At 48.6% G+C, this 24,218-nt stretch overlaps 1 protein-coding gene across 1 annotated transcript in view; it reads right to left on the reverse strand.

The window, feature by feature from the left end:
- The window catches only part of ENTPD3 (ectonucleoside triphosphate diphosphohydrolase 3), a 70,954-nt gene extending 46,943 nt beyond the window's left edge, over positions 1 to 24,011 (reverse strand). Inside the window, exon 1 of the mRNA XM_040432194.1 lies at positions 23,981 to 24,011. The gene's annotated coding sequence lies outside the window, so the exon portion shown is untranslated. The remainder of the gene's footprint in view (positions 1 to 23,980) is intronic.
- Positions 24,012 to 24,218: the final 207 nt, after the last annotated feature.

The raw sequence follows: 24,218 nt of genomic DNA on the forward strand, positions 1-24,218 counted from the left end.
GTCCCTTGACATGCGCAATGGAGATCGCAGTGTCTGACGGATTTTGGGTCCTGACACATGCGCAGTAGAAAAGGGGCGGGCGCGTGCTCAGTGGAGGGCGACCGCTCAGGAGTCCAATACTGCCCGCATGTGCAGTAGAGAAGCAAGTCCGTATTATACATATAAGTCTCCTGACATGCGCATTGGAAGTCGCATCATCAGACGGAGTATAAGTCCTGACACATGCGCTAGGCAAAGGCGCGCACGGATTGGACAACAGTGTACATGGGAGTGATTAAAAAGGCAGCAACCCTAAGAAGTCATCATTGATAGGTCGAGAAGTAAACATAGTAACAAAAGAGATACACAGTAGCCAGCGATACTGTGACATCGCTGGTAGGGAGGTTTTAAAAGCTTGGTTCCGCCCCCTTCACGATTAGACTGCCCAAAACCCCTGAGGATGCCAAGTGTTTGGCGAAACATGTCGGGGGGCAGAGTGTGAATGCTACATGGTTTTAAACAGCGAGTGACTGCATAAGCAATAGACATGCAGCCCAAATGAGCAAATAGGGAGCGATAAGAAGGAACATACAGACCCAGAGGAGTAGCGCACTGTGAGACAAACAGTGTGAGCCCATAACAGCACGGCAGGTGCCGTGGGAAAATAGAAGAGTCTGTTAGGCAGAAAGGAATGAGAGCCCCATAGGTAGCCCTATTGCAAAGAAACAAGGCAATAACAAGCGGGAATTGCAGACACAGCTGATAATTTTAAAATGTCAGTCATAGGTAGGGACCTTTTAATGATAAAGAAATAAACGTTACATTTTATATATAGGCATAAAGTAACACATGTAAACCTAGAGACAAATTGTGGTCCTAGTGACCAATTGTAAATAATCGTTCAGTGAATCTCGCACCATTTTGCAAGCAAGTTCCAGACATCCCAACCTGCAAAAACTCATTTCAGGGAGGTGCACTTCTCATTTCAGGGAGGTGCACTTCTCATTTCAGGGAGGTTTTCTTATTTATTTTTTTCACGAACTTTTTATTACATTTTCCAAACATATGCAGTATCTGCACACTTTGCTCTATGGTGTGGAGGACTGGCTCATTTCCCTGCCTCAAATTATCATATTTATGTATATGATTAAGTCACCACCTATAAGGCCTCTGAGCTAAACATATGCTCATGTCCAGGGTAGCATTCTGATTTCTAAGGTGGTCTTATAAAAGCTATTTGTGGCCGCGGCCACGGTCAGTAAGGTGACAGGAGGGGGCTAGACAGTGGCTGGGGTGTGCCTGGAGCCACGGGACGTGGGCCTGCCTAAAAGAGGGCCAACCCTAGGGAGAGTAGGAAGAAAGGGCTGGGAAAAGGGTGGGTGAAGTGCGGGTCGGCAGGAGCGGTGATGGGGAGTTGTACGAGGGGGTTTAAGTAAGGGGACCCGGCCCCTCCCACAATTACAGGCTGCATGCAGCCTTAACTATTTGTGGCCGCGGCCACGGTCAGTAAGGTGACAGGAGGGGGCTAGACAGTGGCTGGGGTGTGCCTGGAGCCACGGGACGTGGGCCTGCCTAAAAGAGGGCCAAAAAGACACCGGGTAGGAGAAGTGCTGCTGTTTAATGCATGTGGAACAGGGTTACAAAACCAAGGAACGGAATACCTGCCGTATTTCAGTCAGCGGATCCGGGATGTACCGGGAAAAACAGGCAGATCTCCACCTACCCATGTGACGGATGACGTGCGGAGGCGTCCCGTGCTTGGAAGCTGCAGAGGCTGCCCCGATGCGGAATGAATGACCTGTGATGGTTTTGGGGTCCACCCCCAACCCTGCGACCAGGGACCTGATGTGGGAGACGAACTGTGGCGTGGACAGGGGTTTCCCTTGGAATGGAAGCAAGGGGGACTCTGGATCTGAAGATGGTGTGGAAACTAGGAGACGTTGGAGTACCACTACTGGACACCAGGCGTTTTCGGACTTGAAGAAGCGGATCAGTATGGGAGGACCGGTTTGGGACGTCTTGGTGGAAGGAAGGCTTAATACCAGATGATCCTGGCTCCAGGATAGCTGCTTCTTTTTCAGGAAGATCGTCTTCAGGGAAGAAACCGAAAATTCTCCTGGACGAAGGAAGCCGTAGAAGCTTAGGTACATGGCGGCCTTGATGACCAGACTAGTGGAATGGCCAAAAGGATTGCCATCTAGGGATGCAGACAGCTGCCTAAACAGCTCACCGGAGACCGGCCGACGGGACGGGTTGGAGTCTTTACTGTTTTTCTCAATGCCCCTGAGCGTGGCCTTGACGGCTTGGGACGTGAATGCCGCGCGTACTTCTGGGTTCTGGAGGGCTAAGAAATGCTGCGCCCCGGCCAGGTACAACCGGATGGTGCTGGGTGCCAGCTTGAGGTTGACATGGCAATGGGCCATGAAACCCATGATGTATGCGATGAAGGTCGTATCCTGTTGGGGATGGTCCCTGGAAAACTTTTGGAAGAGGTTCCAACCTGTGCCGTAGTTGCGAGCCGTGTTGGCCGAGAGGGACCGGTGCATAAGGTCCTTGGCGGTTGCCAGCAGAGACCTCAATCCAGCATCAGGTCGCTGAAGCCGGGAATCCGGGCCCCGGTCCGGTCTGCTTCTGGACATACCTGTAAGAAGGTGTGAAAATTGAACCTCGATAAGGCATCGGCCGCCGTGTTGCTGGCACCTGGAATATGGGAACATGAAAAATGAAAGTTATGGGTCATGGCCAGCCAGACCAGTTTGCGCAACAGGGACATGACCCTGGCCGACTTAGCTCGGCCTTTGGAGATGATGTCCACCAGGTCCTGACTGTCAGATATAAACATGATGCTGGAATTAGCCCAGAGGTGACCCCAGACGGATGCGGCCGCCACGATGGGGTAACATTCCAGGAACGGTGATGAGCTGAGGGACTGAGGGTCAAAACTGACCTGAGGAGGCCATGGGCCAGCCAGCCACTGGGACCCGAAGATGGCCGCGAAACCCCGGGATGCTGCGGCATCAGCAAACACCCTGGTAGATGACTGGGACCATGAGGGGACGAACAGGCTGACCCCGTTCCAAGATAACAGAAAGCTGTCCCACATGCGCAAGTCTGCCATGGCAGCCCTGTCCAAGTGGACAATGCTGCTGGGTTCGGAGGCTGTGGGAAGGAGCGAGAGCAGACGGGAAGTGAAGGCCCTGCCCTGGGGCATGACCCTTAAGGCAAAGTTCAGCCGACCCAGGATGGACTGTAGCTCGACCTTGGTCACCTGGGAGGAGGTGATGGCCCTGGCCACGACTTCCCGTATTTGGGACAGCTTTGCCTCTGGAAGCCTGGCTTCCATTCTGTCTGAATCCAGGACAATACCCAGGAAGGTGATGGAAGTGACCGGCCCCGCGGTCTTCCCCTGCGAAATTGGGATGGAAAGGGCGGCAAAGATCTCCAGGAGGGAGAGCAGCCGGGATGGCCGACATAGCGGAGGTTCTATGAGGAGGAAGTCGTCCAGGTAATGGATGACCGCTGGGGCGCTGCCGTGGTGGATCAGGATCCAGTGCAGGGCCTGCGCCAATTGGTCAAATAACCACGGGCTGCTTTTAGAGCCGAAAGTCAACCTGTTGGCAAAATAGAACCTGCCCTCCCACCTGATACCATAGAACTGCCAAAGGTGAGGGGCGATGGGCAGCAGTTTGAAGGCGTCCGCTATGTCAGTTTTAGACAGCCAGGCGCCTTTCCCGGCGCTAAGGATGAGGAAAATGGCTTCGTCTATGGATGCATAGGTCATGGAAAATTCTTCGGAAGGAATGAGCGAATTGATGCTGGGGATGACGGAATCATGGGGGGCGGAGAGATCGTAAATCAAACGTTTTTTATTCGAATCTTTTTTGGACACTATGCCAATAGGGCTGATCCGCCAGCGAGAGAAAGGAACCTGGTTGAAGGGGCCCAGGAGGAACCCTTTCTCAACCTCCGAATTCAGGAGTTCCTGCACAGCGGTGGAATCTGACCTGGCTGACTGCAGATTGTCGCACTCCCAGTTGGAATGGGGTAGTGCCACCAACCCTGTGTCAAAGCCGGAGCAGAGGCCAGTGATCAGGAAGTCCACGAACCCTGGCACCGGATGGTCCCGTAAAAGGAGAGCCAGGAGGTCGATGTCGCAGTCGGCTAGTCATAGGCGCTTGTACGCCTTCTTGGGACATGTGGACCTGGGGTGAGCCCTGAAGCAGATGGAGCAGATGTGCAGGGCCCTGCAACCGCTGAAGAGACAGGAACCAAAGTTAAAGTTATTGCAAACTTGGCTGTTGCCAAGGTACACAATGGGTCTACCCAACTTACCGGTGGTGGAGGGACTGCGGGGGACCCCGGAGGGGCCTGGAATAGCCTTGTCTGGTTGGGCCGTGGCCGTTTGAGGACACCACTCAGTAGAGTGAAAAATCGACTGGCAGGTCGAACAAGCGGGGGCCCGGAGACCGGCGAAATGCTGGCAGAACAGCTCCATGTCCAGCGTGGCCCAGTTGACGGAGAACTGAAACTGGGCAAGCCCGGCGGCGGCCTTGGCTGAGAAGGAGCGGTGGTAGTCATAGAAAGCCGTGCCGCCGTACTTGTGCCCAAGTCCAGTGACCCTGTGTAGATACGTGTCCAGCTCCTCCCGGCGGGCCGGAAAAGCGGAGCAGAGCACGTCTCTAAACAGGCCGAAGACCAAAACAAACTCGACTACAGAGAGCTTGCGGTTGAGACGTCCGTCCTTGGCCCGAAGGACCACCGAGACCTCCCCGCAGTCAAAGGTCTTGTTGTCTGCGGCATCGTGGGACGCAATCAGGATGGACGCGAGATTCACGTCCTTGCCCGCCAAGATGTCCCTCCTGATGTGGTCCGGCACCAAGTGCGCAGGAGCCACCACCGGAGCAGCCGGGGACGTACCTGGAGCTGGAAGCTGAGATAGAGGGGGATCGGAGACGGGGACCACCGCCTGGGAAGACGCCGGTGTTCTGGACTCCAGGTCCACCACCCTGGTCCTGATGTCGGCAACGGACGAGATGAGCGAATCCAAGGAGGCCTGCAACAGCACCAGGGACTGCTGGATGGCTGGGGGTGGATCTTCCCTTTCAGGAGCGCTGGGCTCGGTCATCAATAGACGGTATAGCTCAGCCTTCCTGGCTGACGCTGGGTGTCTGATGCCTCTCTTGGCCAACTCCGCAATGAGCCTCGGCACAGTCCATCTTCGGAGGGCAACTGGGGCGCCTTGGCTGGAGACCGACGTACCCGGGAGGGACAATGTGTCGTCGACATCCGAGACCTGTGACATGGCTTCAACAATAGCAGAGACCTTGCAACACCTGGAATTAGAGACAACAATATGGCCGCTGGAGAGGTCATGGGGACGTGTACCCTGACTACGAAGGTCGTGGATGAACGTATAAGAGGACGTACCTGAGAGCGTGGAATCAACACCCTTGTCTTACCGTCAGAGGATGGACGGGAACGAACCGGCTGGCCCTGAGGACTGGAAAAGTTAGGAGTGACGTGAGAAAAATGCCGCGCGGGACCGGAAACCATCGCGGGTGCGCGCGGACACAGCGTAATGTCGTCTAATGTGGAGACAGGGAGACGTGGATAAAACATGGACCAGGAAGAAGGGCACCAGGAGGCGGAGACTAGGGACTGCGGTAAGAAGGGGCCTGGAAGTACCGGGACGCGTGGCGAGGCGTGGTCCGAATGCACCGGCTGCCTACCGGGAAGGTGGCTGCACCTGAGGCTGAAGAGCCCAGGACCGACCCCGATGCTACCAGCCACCGTGGACGGAGAAGACACCTGAGCGCCTCAGGGCCCCTGGCAGGGAAGACACCTGAACGTCCCACCTAAGACGGACAGAGGAGACACCTGAGCTCTTCAGGGTGCTGGGACAGAGAAGACACCTGAACGCCTCAGGCAAGGATGGACAGAGAAGACACCTGAACGCTTCAGGGTACCTGGACAGAGAAGACACCTGAACGCCTCAGGCAAGGAAGGACACAGAAGATACCAGAACGCTTCAGGGTACCTGGACAGAGAAGACACCTGAACGCCTCAGGCAAGGATGAACAGAGAAGACACCTGAACGCTTTAGGGTACCTGGACGGAGAAGACACCTGAACGCCTTAGGCAAAGATGGGCAGAGAAGACCCATGAACGCTTCAGGGTACCTGGACAGAGAAGACACCTGAACGCCTCAGGCAAAGATGGACAGAGAGGACCCCTGAACGCTTCAGGGTACCTGGAAAGAGAAGACACCTGAACGCCTCAGGTCAAGATGGACAGAGAAACCACCTGAACGCTTCAGGGTACCCGGAAAGAGAAGACCCCTGAACGCCTCAGGCCACGATGGACAGAGAAAACACCTGAACGCTTCAGGGTACCTGGGCAGAGAAGACACCAGAACGCCTCAGGCTAAGCAGGACAGAGGAGACACCTGAACGTCTCAGGTTGAGAGCGAGAAAAACATCCCTGCGTGCCTCCTGGGAGGCAACCCGGGATGTCGGTAAGAGGAACTGCCAGGAGCAGCCCAAGATTACCTACCTGAACCCTCAAGTATGAGATTTCCCGCGAGCGGCCGACAGCGATTTTCTGCAGGACCTAACCCGACGTCAGGAAAGTCGAGATAAGGTACGACGGGGACCACGAATGCTACTGGCACCTGGGAAAGGAACACACACGTGAACATAGGGAGCAACAAGGCCGGAGCCCCCAAGGGCCCTGCTGGAAGGCCGTGGGTAGGCCGGGGCGTGAAAGTGCCCGGGGCGCCACGGAGCTGACCCGAATGTGTGTGGCGGAGACCGTGGCGCATGCCAGCCTGGCGGGAGCGGGGCCTGGGGGTGGACACGCCGGGCCAGGCACGGCGACCTGGATGGGGCAATGTGGGACGTGGAGGGGGTGTGGCCCGTAAATTGCCCATCTGGCCACCTGTGAAGGGCAATTAACGCGTGCCAGGGGTCAGACCACCCAGATGGTGGTCATGACCAGAGAGCCATCCCTGCCGGCCCAGCCCGGGCCTGGAGCGGGACCTGGCCTGCCTGCAACTGCAGGCTGGCCACCAAGGGATCCACGGCTGCAGGAGCAATTGAATTGGAGGAAGCTTGAACCAGCTAACTAGTGGGGGAGTAATACACCTGCCGGTGGCAACTTGTGCAAATATGGTGTGGCCGCGGGACAGCGCGGGTGGCGGCTGCCTAAGCACCCCGGATGAGCAGACAGCAGCGGCAGCCCCACCGGAGTGGGAGCAGACTGTGCACGCATGTCTCAGCCCTCACACCGGGGGCATGGCAGCCGCCAGCCGAGACAGCCCTGTCCGGAGTGTGGGAGGCGGGCAGCGGGTGGGCAGCCCGGCCGCGGCGGGGGGAGGAGGCAGGGATAGAGCTCCCCTCTGTGCGCCCCCCCCCCAGGCGGCCAGCGTGCAGCCGTGAGCTAGATCCAGAGGCGGCCGCGCATGCGTCCTACCTCTCGCGAGAGGACGGACGCCACCGGATGGCGGAGAGGGGAGCCTGCGGCGGCCGAAGGTGATGAGGAGGAGCGGGCCAGCGGCCGGCCACGGCCCCGGAGGCGGACAGACCGGAGCACACGGCGGGAGGCGTGCGGTGATACTTACCTGGGGCGCGTGCTTACCGGAAGTGACGTGAGTCACAGGAAGTGCGGGTCGGCGGGCGCGGTGATGGTGAGTTGTACGAGGGGGTTTAAGTAAGGGGACCTGGCCCCTCCCACAATTACAGGCTGCATGCAGCCTTAACTATTTGTGGCTTTATTCTGCGGAAAAACAGGATTTACTAACCTGTCAATCATTGAATTAAGGTGCCCAAGCAGGGGAGATCTGTGGATGCATGGTGCCCGGCCGCACGCATCGCCGTTCGTGCCCAGCGCCGCCTTCTACTCCTCAGTGCCACCTCTCCCTCCCTCCCCCTCCTCCCGCTTTGAGATCCCGCGCATGTGCACAGGCTCAGCCTGATGCGCCATTGCGGACTGCTGGCATCGGCTTCTTCTTGCACTGTGCGCACGCGCCGAGAAGGGGACACTGCTACAGGTTGCCGGAAAGGTTTACTGCGAGTAAACTAGAGATGGGAAGTTCGGATCTTTCACATGAATCGGTTCATTTGAATCAGTTCATTCAAATGAACCGATTCATGAATGAAATCTTCGGTTCATTCGCTGAGCTGACAAGAAGCAAGTGAACCGAAGCTTAGGTTGCGCAATGCGCATGCGCGGATGCTTCGATTCACTTGCTCACTCGCTGAGTCGGGTCTTGGTCTGAGTCAGGAAGTTTATTCTTTAAAACCCTGTGTGTAATTATCTACCCCACTGTAGGAAAAAATCAAGCATCCAGGGGTGTGAATTTAACACTGGGGTAAATAATATAATTAAAATGGAGGGTTAAATGTGTAAATGTATTTTAAAAAAACACATCTCTCTCAATAGTTCTATAGCTACTGAATGAGACAGAAGAAGGGATGCCTTTAACATATATATCTCCTTGAGAAGCCAATTTGACCCTAAAGGGTTAATTCAACCTGTAATGTAAACTCTGTGTCCTGTCACTTCTCTTATCTCTCTGCTCTGCTATCAGTAAACCTTTCCAGGATATATTGTCTCACATGCGGGTGTCAGGGAGCCGCTATCTAATAGCGGGAGACTCCCTGAACCTCCGGGAGACTTGAGATCCCTGAAGTTCAGTCAGTTTTCTCTGCGATTGTGTTCAGTTGTTCAGTTTCTTCCATGCGGTGCAATGCGTTTTGATGCATTTTTCACGTGATAAAAAACTGAAGGTTTACAAACAACATCTCTTAGCAACCATCAGTGAAAAACGCATTGCATCCGGACTTGCTTCCGGATACATTGTGTTTTTTACTGAAGCCCTATTCACTTCTATGGGGCTAGGGCTGCATGAAAAACGCAGAATATAGAACATGCTGCGTTTTTCACGCAACGCAGAACTGATGCGTGAAAAAACACATGAATGGGTCAGGACTCAGTGCGGGTGCTATGCGTTCACGTGACATATTGAACCCGCGCAGAAAACTCGCTCGTGTGAAAGGGGCCTTACTTCTGACATTCTCATTACCCTTCTAATAACTACATACATAAAAAGATCACCATAATCCTGTTCTCTAATGGATAAAGGCAAAATATGGCACCTGAAAGGTCGAATTAGAATATGACCCATGCACAAAACTCTTAAGATGTCATACACATGCACCTCAGCAACTACACTGCCCATTGTACACCCTCTGTGTTGTTAATCGGGATACCCATTACCCTTGTCAATACCATTACCCTTGTCAATAAAGCGTATTCCTACATTCTGACACCCCAGTCAGGACAGTGTAAAGTGTTCCTTCTTGACAATCACATGTTCGTCAGTGAAGGAGACTGCTGCATTTACATGCAGCAATCTCCACAACAGTATGGCGAGGAGTGATCACTAATGCCATTGCTTGTTCCCAGTGTGGTGAAGCTATAGTACATAGTGTATATGATATATAGATGCTAGGACACAGCGCTGCCCTCAGCATGTCTAGCCCTGTCAATCAAGGGGAGGGGGGAGTGTGCAGAGCACAGGGGGTGTTACAAAGCAGTGGGTAATTGTTGTTCAATGGTTTTTAAATAAAATAAAAATAAAGATAAAAAAAAAAAGCTTTGCTCAAAGGATTGACCCCCACCCCCTGCTATTCGAACTTCTTATTTGCTTATGAATAAAAACGCAGACATATCCACAGCTACTTAACATACAGAAAAAAGAAATGTATCATTTTAATCAGCATGATGAGCTCTACCAACTAGTGTGCCTGATTTAATAGGGTTGATCCTGGTGACAGAGCCTCTTTAAAGTACATCTGATACCAACAATCAGTTCAGTAGGCAAATCTTTTTTTTTTTTTAAAGGGTTTCTACCACATCGATTTGTCATATTGAGCTGTCAGACACTAGCGATCCGCTAGTGTCTGCTCTACCAAACAATGTTATTATAATAGCTTTTTGTGCAGCCGTTTGGGGGGGGGGGGGAGAGGCACCTGATACTGGCACCTGGGGGGGGGGGGGAAGAGGGGTTGGCACCTGATACTGGCACCTGGAGGGGGGGTTGGCATCTGATACTGGCACATGGGGGGGGGGGGGAAGAGAGGCACCTGATACTGGCACATGGGGGGGGGGGGGGAGAGGGGTTGGCACCTGATACTGGCACATGGGGGGGGGAGAGAGGCACCTGATACTGGCACCTGGGGGGGGGGGGGGAAGAGAGGCACCTGATACTGGCACATGGGGGGGGAGAGGGGTTGGCACCTGATACTGGCACCTGGGGGGGGGGAAGGGGGGGTTGGCACCTGATACTGGCACCTTGGGGGGGTTGGCACCTGATACTGGCACATGGGGGGGGAGGCACCTGATACTGGCACATGGGGGGAGGCACCTGATACTGGCACCTGGGGGGGAGAGAGGCACCTGATACTGGCACATGGGGGGGGGAGAGGGGTTGGCACCTGATACTGGCACCTGGGGGGGAGGGGGGGTTGGCACCTGATACTGGCACATGGGGGGGGATGCACCTGATGCTGGCACATAGGGGGAGGCACCTGATACTGGCACCTGGGGGGGGAAGGGGGGTTGGCACCTGATACTGGCACATGGGGGGGGGGGAGAGGCATCTGATACTGGCACATGGGGGGGAGAGGGGTTGGCACCTGATACTGGCACCTGGGGGGGAAGGGGGGGTTGGCACCTGATACTGGCACATGGGGGGGGGGAGGCACTTGATACTGGCACTTTTTTTGTGGGGGGGGGGGGGGGAGATGGCACTATGATACTGGGACATGTGGGGGGGGGGGAGGAGAGAGGCACTTGATACTGGCACATGATGGGGGGGGCATTATGGGGGACACTAGGCCGGCAGCCTATCAGAGGCCGGACACTGAGGGGCATCTACTGGGGCCCTATATATGGGGCATTTTATACTGGTACATTATGGGGGGCACTAGCAGGAAGGGGGGAGAGGAGCACTAAGGGGCATTTACTGGGGGAACTATATAGGGGTATTTTATACTGGGACATTATGGGGGCACTATGGGGACATTAGCTCAACTGGGGGCATTACAAGGGGGTATTTTTTGCACTGTCATTATAAGGAGAATTATTACTACTGGGGGGGGGGCATTATGGTGGGCTTTATTACTCCCCCATGGTATGACCCCCTAGTAGCAGCACCAGCCTCTCCCTGCTCTGTGACCCCACTGCCCCTTCTCCAAATCCTTATTATGAAATCTTTCTCATTAGGATAAAGCACAACATCAGCTCCGCCGAGCCCCCGGCCAAAGTGGTGAAGTGGCGTCCGAGATCCCCAAGGGCCAAGCCAAGTAACTGTAAGTTTTCATGTGAAATATGTTTGTTATACACATATAGCCTACACTGTGCCACACAATATACAGTATACCGCTACACTGTGCCACACAATATACAGTATACCTCTACACTGTGCCACACAATATACAGTATACCTCTACACTGTGCCCCACAATATACAGTATACCGCTACACTGTGCCAAAGGAGTGGGGTTTACACAGGAGGAGGAAGGTGCGAAGCGCGCTGGGGGGGGGCCCTTTCAAATATTTGCTGTGGGGCCCAGTCACTTCTAGTTACGCCCCTGCGCGCACGGCGCAGGCGCGAGGATTCGTCCGCTGGCTCAGAGGGAGGATCGCATTCCAGAGGAGATGGGCGGGCTGGAGGGACGCGCTGGACGGCATTTTGGGTGAGTAGACAGAGCTTCTAGGTGCTGAAAAGACGCCCCCATAGCACCTAGAGGCTCATTAGCATAGCAATAAAAGTTTGTTTTTTAGGCAAACGTCTGCACAAAAAGCTATTATAATAGCATTGTTTGGTAGAGCAGACACTAGTGGATCGCTAGTGTCTGATAGCTAATTATGTCAAAACGAGGTGATAGAAACCCTTTAAAGCTAAACGTCAACACGATTTTTGCAAATTTCATTTATGTAACATTTGCAACAAACGGCACAGTGTAAATAATGAACAGCCACTGTTAGCCACTTGCTCAGTCCTCTGGCAATAACTAGTGTTGGGCGCAAATATTCGAATAGCGAATATTAATCGCGAATATCGGTACTTCTTGCTTGTGGGCCAATGAGAAGACTGCAATGTCTTTGTCTGAGCTTAGCAACATCCCTAGCCACCAATAGGAACGTTGTCTACCCCTTACTATATAAGAACCTCCCCAGCAGCCCTTGTATGCAGTATTTTGCAGATCTGAGGCCTCTTTCACACTTGCGTTGTTGGGATCCGGCATGCACTTCCGTTGCCGGAGGTGCCTGCCGGATCCGGAAAAACGCAAGTGTACTGAAAGCATTTGAAGACGGAACCGTCTTCCAAATGCTTTCAGTGTTACTATGGCACCCAGGACGCTATTAAAGTCCTGGTTGCCATAGTAGGAGCGGGGAGCGGGGGAGCGGTATACTTACAGTCCGTGCGGCTCCCGGGGCGCTCCAGAATGACGTCAGAGCGCCCCATGCGCATGGATGACGTGATCCATGCGATCACGTGATCCATGCGCTTGGGGCGCCCTGACGTCACTCTGGAGCGCCCCGGGAGCCGCACGGACGGTAAGTACACTGCTCCCCCGCTCCCCGCTACACTTACCATGGCTGTCAGGACTTTAGCGTCCCGGCAGCCATGGTAACCACTCTGAAAAAGCTAAATGTCGGCTCCGGCAATGCGCCGAAACGACGTTTAGCTTAAGGCCGGATCCGGATCAATGCCTTTCAATGGGCATTAATTCCGGATCCGGCCTTGCGGCAAGTGTTCCGGATTTTTGGCCGGAGCAAAAAGCGCAGCATGCTGCGGTATTTTCTCCGGCCAACAAACGTTCCGTACCGGAACTGAAGACATCCTGATGCATCCTGAACGGATTACTCTCCATTCAGAATGCATTAGGATAATCCTGATCAGGATTCTTCCGGCATAGAGCCCCGACGACGGAACTCTATGCCGGAAGACAATAACGCAGGTGTGAAAGAGCCCTGAGAGAGACAGCAGTGGTATTGTTGTGCTCTCTGCTTTCCTGTGTCATTACATTAGATGGTTAGTTAGTTAATATATATATATATATATATATATATTATATATATAATACAGATAGTTAGTGCTACATACATACATGCATAGTGCTGTGATGTCACAAGTTCACAACAATACTTAGTGCACCAATCCCTAATAAGTAGTCAGACCTGTTAAAATGTGAAGTTGCATGTATTGCGCCAAAATATTTGCATCATTAGTGCCAATTTTGCAATAGAGAATATATTGGAGCACTTTATCTGCATATAAAGCTATTGTAATGTTCTGCCGAGCCAACCATTTTCTCGAGTCTCAGGAAACTTCTAGCAGCTTAAAAAATGTAGCTATAGTGACCCACGCCTGTATTTTGCACCCATTACGCAAATATTACATTGCCGATTTTTCACGATCAAGAAAATAATCTCGAATTAGCGAATATATGCCGCTCATCACTAAAAATAACATATGGGCAGTGATTTGGGAGGAGAACCCTATCATTCAGTAGCATTCCTTCCTTCCTGATAGAATGATCCCATACAAGTAATTGAAGGGGAGTCCCCAAGTGACAACGCAATTCTCCAGAATCTTCAGAGGACTCCCCACTTAGCTCTGTGCCTATTATTCCATCTCCCATATTCATCATATAAATGTCCGTATCTAAAGTGCTATAGTCTCATGACAAGAGCAATTTCATAGTGTAGCCTATTGTGTCTAGGTAAAGGCTGATCCAGCATCGGGCAGATTATCTGCATGTGTAAAGATGCTGCCGAATACCCGATGATTGAGCCAACAGCGGATTGTGATGGCTAAATAGCACTCTGCTCCCTGCAAACAATGATTCAATATGGTATTAGCGATCACTCCTCCCCATACTGTGTCTCCTTTGCTTCCTTCCCAACAATTGTCTGCTAGATTCAGCAGTGTAAAGGGGCCTTAAAGGGTTTCTACCACTTCGTTTTCACATAATTAGCTTTCAGACACTAGTGATCCGCTAGTGTCTGCTCTACCAAACAATCCTAATCTAATAGCTTTTTGTGCAGCCGTTTCGCAAAAAAACGAACTTATATTGATATGCTAATGAGCCTCTAGGTGCTATGGGGGCGTCATTAGCACCTAGAGGCTCGGTGTACCTTCACAAAATGCCACCGCCCAGCACGTCCCTCCAGCCCGCCCATCTCCTCCGGAATGCGATCCTCCCTGTGAGCCAGCGGACGAATTCTCGTGCATGCGCCGTGCGCATCTGTATTCAGCGCATGCGCAGTGAATGTCTGACCGCTTTCTGCACAGACATCTCCACTGCGCCTGTTCCTCGGAGCACTATGACGTCATCGGCGCAGGCGCAGTGGAGATGTCTATGCAGAAAGCGGAACGGCTGCACAATAAGCTATTATATTAGGATTGTTTGGTAGAGCAGACACTAGCGGATCGCTAGTGTCTGAAAGCTAATTATGTGAAAACAAAGTGGTAGAAACCCTTTAAAGCAAAAGGAAGCACATGAAAATCATCAGATTACAGTAAAAAAAAACTGAAAGTGCATAAATACTCCACTTGTCACGCGGCTAGAGGATTCTAGTAATCAGTTGGGTTTCAGAGGTTGGACCTCACTGGTCAAACATGTGTCACCTATCCAGTATTTTAGGTTTAAACCCCTTTAAAGGCTATGTACACCTTTGGGGGCATTTTGTTATTAATGCACTGTGCTCATTTTGAGCTAAAAAAAAATGTTTTCCCTTGGGCTTTATTAAAAAAGTTGAACCCCTCTCTCTGTACAGTCTTGAGATTCTCTAGCAGCTTCTCTGTATTTTTACTCTGTTCCATCAAGCAGTGTAGCTGATGGCTCCTCATCTCTGATCTTACTGATAAGAATGTGGCTTAAATAAGTCTTTATGACCTTTTAGAGATAAGGTTTATTAGATGATCGGCACAAAGTGAAAGTAGGATTCACACAGCTAAACACACACTTAACCCTTTAAGACATAACTGCTGAATATTTTTCCAAGCGGCGCCCAGGGATAGTAAGTGCAGTGAGATCCCTGGGTGCCGCTCTACATGTCCAGATAGTTATCTTACAATGTTCGGACCCATGAAAGGTCCTCTTTAAGGTTCACTGTATGATCAGAATTTTTATGTGTACAGGAATTTAGTACAATTTTGAGAATTTGTTGCAATTTTCTCCAAGATCCTATAACAGAATTTTATGAGTATAATATTGCCAAGGTTATTCTAGGAAGCGAAGGCTATTGTGTTTAGCCAGAACTTGGAAACCTTATCATTAATACTAAAAATAAGCCAAGAAGAAACAAGTGATGATATAAAAGTGAGTGTGATTAATGTTCCTGAGCTACAGCATCACCCATAGATTTATTATTTGCCCTTGTCCCTAATACTAAGTCAAGTTTTTCATAGGGGACTAAATTTACTAATGACACATTTTGCAAATAGAATCCTATCTTACTCTAAAAATACTGTATGGATATAATCATCTGGCACACTCAGATAATCAAGTGCGTTGGAAACTAAACCCTTCAAGGAATTTATCGAGCAGTGTAGTGAGTGCTTTAACCCCACTGGCATTTCATAGAGTTTAGAGACACTTAGGCTGGTTTCACACGGGCTTTGCGGGAAAATGTGCGGGTGCGTTGCAGGAACACGCGCGATTTTTACGTGCGAGTGCAAAACATTGTAATGCGTTTTGCACTCGCGTGAGAAAAATTGCGCATGTTTTATACCCAAACCCGAACTTCTTCACAGAAGTTCAGGTTTGGGATCGGTGTTCTGTAGATTGTATTATTTTCCCTTATAACATGGTTCTAAGGGAAAATAATAGCATTCTGAATACAGAATGCATAGAAAAATAGCTCTGGAGGGGTTAAAATAAATAAATAATTTAACTCACCTTAGTCCACTTGATCGCGCAGCCCGGCATCTCCTTCTGTCTCCTTCTTTGCTGATTGTAGGAACAGGACCTGTGGTGACGTCACTCCGGTCATCACATGGTCCATCCACATGATCCATCACCATGGTAAAAGATCATGTGATGGATCATGTGATGACCGGATGGACCATGTGATAACCATGTTATAAGGGGAAATAATAATGATCGGGTCTCCATCCCAATGGTCTCCTAGCAACCGTGCGTGAAAATCGCACCGCATCCACACTTGCTTGCGGATGCTTGCGATTTTCACGCAACCCCATTCACTTCTATGGGGCCTGCGTTGTGTGAAAAACGCAGAATATAGAGCATGCTGCGATTTTCACGCAACGCACAAGTGATGTGTGAAAATCACCGCTCGTGTGAACAGCCCCATAGAAATTAATGGGATTCAGTGCGGGTGCAATGCGTTCAACTCACGCATCGCATCCGCGCGGAATACTCGCCCGTGTGAAAGGGGCCTTAGAGGTGAAAAAGAAAAAGTACATTTTGTTTCCAATAAAATTTTGCTTTGGCCCCACATTTTTCATTTTCACAAGGGGTAACAGGAGAAAAAGCAGCCACAATTGGTTACCCATTTTTTCCTGAATTCGGCAACACCCTATATGTGGTCATAAATTACTGTATGGGCACACTGCAGGGATCAGAAGTGAAGAAGCTCCATTTGGCTTTTGGAGGGCAGATTTCGCTGAAATGTTTCTTGGCCGCCGTGTCACGTCTGCAGAGCCCCTGAGGTACCAGTACAGTGTTAAACCCCAAAAAGTTACCCCATTTTGTGAAACTAAACCCTTCAAGGAATTCACTTAGAGTTAGGGCCCATTCAGACAGATCTGAAATACACGGAAACCGGCCGTGTGCATTCAACAATTTGCGGACCGCACATGGACGCAACCATAATAGAAAATGTCTATTCTTGTCCGCGATTGCGGACAACCTCTATCTTTTCCGCGGAACCACGGATGCAGACAGCACACGGTGTGCTGTCCACATCTATTGTGGCCCCATTGAAACAAAATTGCTGAACGAATGCAGACTCATTCATACGGCCATCTGAATGAGTCCTTATAGTGATTGTCTTGTCCCCACAGATCTTTTATAGAATTTTTTAAGATTCAGACATGAAATTAAAAATAACTTTGTATTTCAATTCTATGTAGATTTAGCCTCAAATGTTTCATTTTTAAAAGTGGTAGTAGGAGAAAGAGCTCCCCAAATTTTGGTACATAATTTTTCCTGAGTATGAGAATACCCCCTATGTGGTTATAAATTGCTGTTTGGGCACACTGCAAGGGTCAGAAGAGAAAGAGCATCATGTGCATTTGAGGCTTAGATTGGTGATTTATACAGCACTGGCCGACAACTGCAGAGGCTTTGAGGCTAAATTAACAAAAAAAAGAACTTCCTCAGGAAATGACTCCATTTTAGAAACCACATCCCTAACAGAAATTAGCAACTGGTGTTGTGAGCATTTTGACCCAACAGGTGCTTTTTTCCAACAATTTCTCAAATGAGCATTTATTTTACTGCATTTGCATGAAACTTCTAGGAAACTCAGACATGATACAACAAGCTGTTTAATACTAATTACCTTGTGGAATTTTTATGCCTTTCATGATGTTTTTAGACTTTTCCACCCACACAGTTCATATTTGACAAGCAGGTATGTGCAGTTGTCATGATTTGTAATATGTTTAGCTAGAGGACATTTTACTACCAACATGTTGATATGACATTGAGAACAGAAAGTGACACATATAGACACACTACTTAATATATGTACAGTATATTCCATAGCTTGCACCATGACCCATCATATACACTCACCTAAAGAATTATTAGGAACACCTGTTCTATTTCTCATTAATGCAATTATCTAGTCAACCAATCACATGGCAGTTGCTTCAATGCATTTAGGGGTATGGTCCTGGTCAAGACAATCTCCAGAACTCCAAACTGAATGTCAGAATGGGAAAGAAAGGTGATTTAAGCAATTTTGAGCGTGGCATGGTTGTTGGTGCCAGACGGGGCCGGTCTGAGTATTTCACAATCTGCTCAGTTACTGGGATTTTCATGCACAACCATTTCTAGGGTTTACAAAGAATGGTGTGAAAAGGGAAAAACATCCAGTATGTGGCAGTACTGTGGGCAAAAATGCCTTGTGGATGCTAGAGGTCAGATGAGAATGGGCCGACTGATTCAAGCTGATAGAAGAGCAACGTTGACTGAAATAACCACTCGTTACAACCGAGGTATGCAGCAAAGCATTTGTGAAGCCACAACACGCACAACCTTGAGGTGGATGGGCTACAACAGCAGAAGACGCCACCGGGTACCACTCATCTCCACTACAAATAGGAAAAAGAGGCTACAATTTGCACGAGCTTACCAAAATTGGACTGTTGAAGACTGGAAAAATGTTGCCTGGTCTGATGAGTCTCGATTTCTGTTGAGACATTCAAATGGTAGAGTCCGAATTTGGCGTAAACAGAATGAGAACATGTATCCATCCTCTGATGGCTACTTCAAGCAGGATAATGCACCAGGTTACAAAGCTTGAATCATTTCAAATTGGTTTCTTGAACATGACAATGAGTTCACTGTACTAAAATGGCCCCCACAGTCACCAGATCTCAACCCAATAGAGCATCTTTGGGATGTGGTGGAACGGGAGCTTCGTGCCCTGGATGTGCATCCCTCAAATCTCCATCAACTGCAATATGCTATCCTATCAATATGGGCCAACATTTCTAAAGAATGCTATCAGCACCTTGTTGAATCAATGCCACGTAGAATTAAGGCAGTTCTGAAGGCAAAAGGGGGTCCAACACCGTATTAGTATGGTGTTCCTAATAATTCTTTAGGTGAGTGTATATATAACCCAAAACACATCAGCACAAGTGAAAAAATGGAAGGTTCGGGTGCAATCGCTCCAGGCCGTGGGTTAAGAGCCAATGGATACTATTAGAGATGAGCGAATTTCCTTATTCTTCTACTATTGTATCTAGAGATGAGCGAATTTCCTGTTATGAATTTCATTCACACTTTGTTTAGTAATAAAAGCAGAATTGCATTATGGATTCCGTTACCACGGACCATAACAGAATTCTATGACGGAATGCCTTTAGAGGCATTCCGTTATTCATTATGTCATAATAGAAGTCTATGATCTGCATAATGGATCTGTCCCGTTTCCGTTATGCAGGAGAGGACTCCCCTGCATAATGGAAATGGGACGGATCCGTTTTGCAGCCCAGAGACTTCTATTATGACGGAATGAATAACGGAATTCCTCTAAAGGCATTCCGTTATGCATTCTGTCAAAGAATTGTGTTATGGTCCGTGGTAACGGAATCCATAATGCAATTCTGCTTTTACCACCAAAGTGTGAATGAAATGTGCTCATCTCTAGATACAATAGTAGAAGAATAAGGAGTGATGCCTCATTCTTCTACTAATATATATATACAGTGATCCCTCAAGATACAATATTTTCAACATGCAATGGTCTTTTCTGGGCCATCGTAAGTTGAAACCAGACTCAACATACAATGTCTCAGACTCAGATCCAACCAATCAAGACCACTTCTCTGGTAAAATAGCTGGATTAGTTGCTAGTTAGCAGCCATTCCTGACTGTTATATGTAAGGACTTGTTGTATATGTCTTAGTTATCTGCTTATTTTTCTTAAATATTCATTTTCTCTTATCTTGGATGACATTTTGTGGATTTGGAACCAATTACTCAACTTACAATCGTTTCAACATACAATGGTCGTCCTGGAACCAATTAATATTGTAACTTGAGGGACCACTGTATATATACACTGCCTGTCCCAAAAAAAGGTTGCCACCTGGATTTAACTAAGCAAATAGTTATGAGCCTTCTATTGGATAATTACTGCATGGGCGATTATCTTTCAGCTGGCAACAAGTTATTTAACCCCAACTGCTTCTCATTTCTTAAACAACCATGTCGAAAGACACATCTCGTGGTCGTGGAAAAGATGTTAGTCTGTTTGAGAAGGGTCAAATCATTGGCATGCATCAAGCAGAGAAAACATCTAAGGAGATTGCAGAAACTACTAAAATTGGGTTAAGAACTGTCTAACGCATTATTGAAAACTGGAAGGATAGTGGGGACCCATCATATTCAAGGAAGAAATGTTGCGGGAAAAAATTCCTGGATAATCGTGATCGGGGATCACTTTAACGTTTGGTGAAATCAAATCGAAGAAAAAAAACAGTAGAACTCAGGGCTATGTTTAATAGTGAAAGTAAGAGCATTTCCACCTGCACAATGCGAAGGGAACTCAAGGGATTGGGACTGAACATCTGTGTAGCCGTATGAAAACCACTAATCAGTGAGGCAAACCAGAAAAAAAGGCTTCAATTTGCTAGGGAGCATATTGATTGGACTCTTGAGCAATGGAAGAAGGTCATGTGGTCTGATGAGTCCAGAATTACCCTGTTCCAGAGTTATGGGCGCATCAGGGTAAGAAGAGAGGCAGTTGAAGTGATGCACCCATGATGCCTAGTGCCTACTGTACAAGCCTGTGGGGGCAGTGCTATGATCTGGGGTTGCTGCAGTTGGTCAGGTCTAGGTTCAGCAACAGTATGTGCTTCAAGAATGAGGTCAGCTGACTACCTGAACATACTGAATGACCAGGTTATTCCATCAATGGATTTTCCATGCATATTCCAAGATGACAATGCCAGGATTCATCGGGCTCAAATTGTGAAAGAGTGGTTCAGGGAGCATGAGACATCATTTTCACACATGGATTGGCTACCGCAGAGTCCAGACCTTAACCCCATTGAGAATCTTTGGGATGTGTTGGAGAAGGCTTTGCTCAGCAGTCAGACTCTACCATCATCAATGCAAGATCTTGGTGAAAAATTGATGCAACACTGGATGAAAATAAATCTTGTGACATTGCAGAAGCTTATCGAAACAATGCCACAGCGAATGCGTGCTGTAATCAAAGCTAAAAGCGGTCCAACAAAATATTAGTGTGTGACTTTTTTTGGTGACGACCTTATTTTTTTGGACAGGCAGTGTATATTGCTAATGAATGAGCTTCTGATGGAGCCGTGGCCAGAACCACATGGTGCCTCTTGGCCAATCTGGGTACACGTTCGGAATACGTTTTTTTTGTGGACCCATTGAAGTGAATGGTTCCGCATACAATCCGCCAAAAAAAATGGAATTTACTCCGTATGCATTCCGTTTCCATATGTCCGTTCCGCAAAAAAATAAAACATGTCCTATTATTGTCCGCATTACAGACAAGGATAGTACTATTCTATGAAGGGCCAGCTGTTCCTTTCCGCAAAATACGGAATGCACATGGATGTCATCCGTATTTTTCACGGATCAATTTTTTGCAGACCGCAAAATACATACAGTCGGGTGCATGAGCCCTAACGGCCAGGGGCGGACTGGGAAGTTAAAGTGGCCCTGGAAAAAATACTAAAAGTGGCCCTGTTTTGTAGTCGGGTACAAATTGATGGAAGGCAGGGCCAACACAAGTAGGTAGGGCCAGCAATACCATATTGTGGCACATTATACCACCCCAACAGAGCTAAATACCACAGTCCATCACAAAATACTGCCAGCAGAACAAAGTACATCACCAAAAACTTCCACTGGCCGGCCGTGAGGAGAGCTCACGTGGCCCCCTGGGCATCGGCCCACCATGAAATTTCCCTGTAAGGTCTATGGCCAATCCGCCCCTGGTAAGGGCCCTATTACACCAAACGATTGGGCCAATAATCTGGGATGAGTATTCATATGAATGCTCGTTCCCAATAATTGGCCCGTATAATTGAGCAGCTGATCAACACTTGTTCATCAGTTGATGGGCATCTTTCATCAGGATGAAAGATGCCCAGTTATCGGCAGCACATCTATCTATGTAATCAGGGATGTGCTGATAGTAAAGAATAGAAGAGAACGATTGAGGAATGGCTGCGGTAGCCTGGGTTTACATGGAGGGACCTGAGACAAGCAGCAGAGGCCAGGGGAGAACGAGCTGGGACCCAACGATGAAGATCAGGTAGGTATGATCACCAATGTGGGTCCCGCCAGTCTGTGAGCTCTGGAAAATAGCGCACAACCCCTTTAAAGTAAAGAATTAAGGAAAAAATGATGTCTTCTAGTTTCTGAATTATCATTCAAAATGATATCATTCCGCCTGTTAGTTGTAAACGGAAGCCATGACAAATGGAAGGATATTGCTATTTGCCAACTAGTTAAAGGGCTTCTGTCACCCCACTAAAGTCATATTTTTTTTTGGGGCTAGTTAAATTACTTATCCTGCGATATATGAAAATATAATGGTGTTACTTTCTTTGATTCAGCGAACTTTTATAATATGTAAATTAGGTCTCTACCAGCAAGTAGGGCGGCTACTTGCTGGTAGCAGCTGCAGAAAACCGCCCTCTCGTCGTGTTGATTGACAGGGCCAGCCGGGATCTCCTCCTCCGGCCAGCCCTGTCGGCATTTCAAAAATCGCGCGCCTGTGTTCATTCTGCGCAGGCGCTCTGAGATGAGGAGGCTCACCTCCTCAGAACTCCCTCAGTGCGCCTGCGCCGATGACGTCTTCTATTTCGGTGATGTCATCGGCGCAGGCGGCACACGACGAGGGGGCGGTTTTCTGCAGCTGCTACCAGCAAGTAGCCGCCCTACTTGCTGGTAGAGACCTAATTTACATATTATAAAACTTCGTTTTTAGAAGAAACTGCTGAATCAAAGTAAGTGACACCATTATATTTTCATATATCGCAGGATAAGTAATTTAACTAGCCCAAAAAAAGACTTTAGTGGGGTGACAGAAGCCCTTTACTGGTGATTGCTTTACGCAAACAGTTTTTAATGTAAGCGATTTATCCTGTTTGTCCATTGTATGATAGGCTAATAAGACTTGCTGTATAATAAAATGGATTCTGTTTAGCAGTACGCCTCTAATCCCCATCCGCTGATTTGCAGCTATTTTAGTCCCACGGTAACAATTCGGGTGACACATAACACATTTCACAGCAGGAAAATGGAGGAGTTAATTAGAATCCACATACTGTACATGAAATCTAAGGAAACTCACATTTCTGCAACCAGAGAATAAAAAACATCATGGAAACGTTATACAGTAGCATTATAAAAGGATGTAAACATGGTATAAATGAATACTACATCTGCATACATAAAAGAATACTTGGAAAGTATGTTGTATGTGCAATCCACCATGTTTACTGAGGATGAATGGAAAGCATCCAAAAATGTTAACGTTCCGCAGAAGCACAGCAAGCTAAATGTCACATCAAGGAAAGGGTTAATAATGATAATGTGACAATGCCCCTTAGTATATAGGATATAGCTGCTCATATATTAGTAATCTGGGCAGCTGACTTGAATGAGTTGTTGTATGCCAGGGATAGGCAGCCTCCGGCACTCCAGCTGTTGTGGAACTACAACTCCCAGCATGCATACTTCCTCTGCTCTTCTCAGAATGCTCCTAGAAATAGAGCATGCTGGGAATTGTAGTTTCACAACAGCTGGAGTGCCAAAGGTTGCTGACTTCTGTTGTAGGCTATCTGGTCACACTGCAGTTTGGGAAGACATTATTAAAATGTTGATGGCGATGACGATAACAGTGGCACATGCCCATTGGCACCGATCTCTCGTTTGATTTGATTGACAGCTGACGTGGTCTTTCGATTATTAAACCACTACGTGTACGGCCAGTTTAAGACTTTATAGATAGGCGAACACATCATGATAACATCAATAGGATCAAAAATTAGTACCCAGTTTACAAGTCCAATGCATTATTTTCTGTAATTCAGAACATTTCCCTTCCGTGTAATGATTATCACTCTACTCCACATTATTGGAATATCATTGCATATAAAGAAGAAAGCTATATACTAACAAGCTAGGGGAAGCCGTATATATTGTGACAGTACAGAAGTCATTTAATAAGTGGTTCTTACCGTTCTCCCAGCAAAGTCAGCAAATAGTCTGAGAATTGGCAGCAAGAAAATACAGAATCATCCCAGTGCGTTGATCAGAAGTGAAGAAGTGAAGAAGTAAGGCGGCCAGCGTGTAGTGAGCAGCGTGGGGATGGTTGTGTTCTACAGATAGGGCTGCTATGCTAACCACTCCCCCAGCAGAGGAGTATCCAAGGCCCTAACAAAAGAGGCAAAGGGGGAAGAATAATTCCACAGCAGG

This window comes from Bufo bufo, chromosome 5, assembly GCF_905171765.1.
Source record: "Bufo bufo chromosome 5, aBufBuf1.1, whole genome shotgun sequence".
Classification (NCBI taxonomy): domain Eukaryota; kingdom Metazoa; phylum Chordata; class Amphibia; order Anura; family Bufonidae; genus Bufo; species Bufo bufo.